The sequence below is a fragment of the Asparagus officinalis genome, unplaced genomic scaffold (genome assembly GCF_001876935.1).
Source record: "Asparagus officinalis unplaced genomic scaffold, Aspof.V1 AsparagusV1_Un606, whole genome shotgun sequence".
NCBI classification, from domain to species: domain Eukaryota; kingdom Viridiplantae; phylum Streptophyta; class Magnoliopsida; order Asparagales; family Asparagaceae; genus Asparagus; species Asparagus officinalis.
In genome coordinates, this window is record NW_017972868.1 from 10,205 (window position 1) to 13,048 (window position 2,844).

The 2,844-nt window shown below is 36.9% G+C and overlaps 1 long non-coding RNA gene across 1 annotated transcript; it reads right to left on the reverse strand.

The window, feature by feature from the left end:
• Nucleotides 1–352: 352 nt before the first annotated feature.
• LOC109827994 lies at nt 353–1,891 on the reverse strand. Its single transcript, XR_002243552.1, has 2 exons — nt 1,713–1,891; nt 353–725 (listed from the first exon to the last, which is right to left on the reverse strand). It is a non-coding gene; the product is annotated as an uncharacterized LOC109827994 (long non-coding RNA).
• Between the last annotated feature and the right edge of the window lie 953 nt (nt 1,892–2,844).

Consider the following 2,844-nt stretch of genomic DNA (forward strand, 5'->3'; position numbering starts at 1 on the left):
TCTCCAACATGTTATTTGTCTACAATAAATAAAAAACCACAAACACTAGACAAACAACATTAGTCGTAAATTGTTTGTTAAACATCATCAAAACAAGAAGGCCAACATAGGATGCTTCTTAGACGGAAAATCCATCGTGGAAGCTTTCTAGACGGAAAATTTCGTCTAGGAAGCATCCTAGATGGAAAGTCTTGGAAGCATCCTAGACGGAAATAAATTCCGTCTAGGATGCTTTCTAGATAGAATTTCCGTCTAGGAAGCTTCCTAGATAGATGCTACAATGTTTTTTTAATCTACTTTGCACGCTTATAAACGTGTACAATATTGCACAACACCAAATCACATTCATATCCAACACAATCTAATTATATTCCAATATCAAATCTAATTATATTCAAATAATACATTCACCAAAATACTAGAGCGATACATAAATTGCTTACATAAATTGTATACATAAATAATACATTCACCCAAAAGGATGTGCGGGCATGCGGCGACCATAGTGCCTTCTAGCACTCCAGGCTAACAAAGTTTTGATTCGGTGGCATAACGAAGAAAAGCAAAGCCATTGGGTCTATATTTTTGTTTAAATTACCATATCATGAGTAATGTCCTTCATAGCGCCTCCCGCGAAGGTGACAACAGACTGAACAGCAAATACATCTTCGCGTTGCATGTTAGGTGTTGCTTTCCTTTGCGCTTCCATTATAACCATAATTAAACTGCACCAAAAGGAGACGTAAAAAGAGGAGAAAACTTTATAAAATTGCAAAACTACCCCACGACTTCGCATGCGGATTGTGGCAAGAGGATAGCCATTGAAGGCTGAATGGTGTACCCAAGGCAAGCCAGAAAAAAGAACACAAAAGCATTCGTAATTTTTACGTCTTTTCTCAATCTATATTAAAAAAACTAATGATGATTACCTTAAAAGCGATGTGGTCACTTGTTTTGTTGGATAAACAGATAGAGCATGAGATCTGCTTATTTAATTCGACTAATTAACCAAAACTATGACATTAAACGAATTGTGAGAATATATTAAGAATACCAAAATTTATTGAGATTGGAAGAGAACTGAACAAATTGACAAAAGGAAAGGGAAGTTACATGGAAATAACCAAAAAATCTAGAAGTCCTCTTTGAACAATCAAAACTAAAACCAAATGCACACACGCCAGTGCAAACAAACAAATAGGCTCAACTACATGGTTTAAGTGTCAAGTTAGTTACTTTGGTTTCCAAGAAAATACCTCATACACCCAAATTAAAACAGACTTTGCATGTGGACCGTGGCAAGATGACCTCTCTATTGGGCCGAGTGATGTATATATTATTTTTATAGTGGTGGTCACAAACTTAAAATCAACACAAAAACATTACCCAACACATAGAAGAACCAACAAACTCATCCAACTCATCCTTGTTTCCCACCAACTGCTAAGTATTCCAGTACATCCTTCTCAGGCATTTCATCAAATACCCCAAGTGCAAAGTCAAGAGACATTATTTTGCAAGAATTACATAAGGAGGTTTCTGATGGGTTTCCAATAGTTTCTGTATTGAGCTTGGCGCAGTTGAAGAGATTCAAGGAGATGTAGAAAATGATAGGGATATACAGAGGCGGGGACAATATTTGTTTGAGATGAAATATTTGAGAAGAAATATAACATTAAATTCTTTTCAGATAAACAGGGTCAAAATTGTACCTCCCGATGGTCTCAAGGTCGCCGGAGCGAGTTATCCGGATCTGGTATGGGAGGTTGTTGGAAAATTATCAAATAATTAAGATTATAGCATGCAGATAAATCCAAAAAATTAAATAATTAAAACTGGCCTGAACGGGAGCAGACGTGTATTCACTGCCCTAGAAGATTGAGAACCCGCCTATCGCCCTAGCGCAGATGGTTCCCTCCCCCCTAACGGTAAAAACCCCCGGAAACGACCGACCTCTACACTCGGGCGAGAGTGCAGAGCTTCAGCTCAGATGAAGGAAGTTGCCCATAAAATAAAAAATGAAGGAAGTTGCCCATAAAATAAAACTGAAATGTAGATGAAAATAATATGTAGGGGAGAGAAGAAAAACAAGAGAAACTTGTTGTATATTTTCCTTAAAGAAAAACAAGAGAAACTTGTTGTATATTTTCCTTATCATTTTGAGCTCAACATATGGATATATATATATAGGGTTGGAAAAGACGTTACAAAACCTGTAATTAATTCTGTAACGTTCGTCATAAATTTTGTAACGTTCCCCATAATTATATATTCGTTACACATATTTTAATTGCATGTTTTAATTACAATATTTATTATAATTCATGAAGGCAAAATTGTCTTTTCTTAACAAAATATCTAACAATCCCCCCCAAAAGTAAATCAAGAAATCATAAAACAAATATAGGTTGGGCAACCTTTCGTATCGTGAATTCGGGAGAGGTAGCTTCCGGCTTTGAACATTTCCTTAGTGAGTTCATCGCCACCTGAGGGATATAATGGACTAGGCCTTGAATTAGGCCCCTTTAATCAGGTATTGATAAAAACACACACAATACGCTTCATCTATTGAGCAAAGCGGGTTGAGCGTTAAAGGCCATGTTCATAATAAACCGACTCATGAGAGTTTCTAGAGGTTAGCCCAGCCCCCCTAACCGCGGCCATCACGGTTCCTCTCACGTAGGTAAGTCCTCAAAGGGTACTACAGCTGTTTATTTAATACCCCCCATAATACACATGTTGGACTTATTAAGAGTAAAACTCAGCCTAGCCAGTTGTATCATAAGAGCATCGTCATCATAGAGAAGGGGTAGTAGCAAATGCTACATAATGATATATAAATAT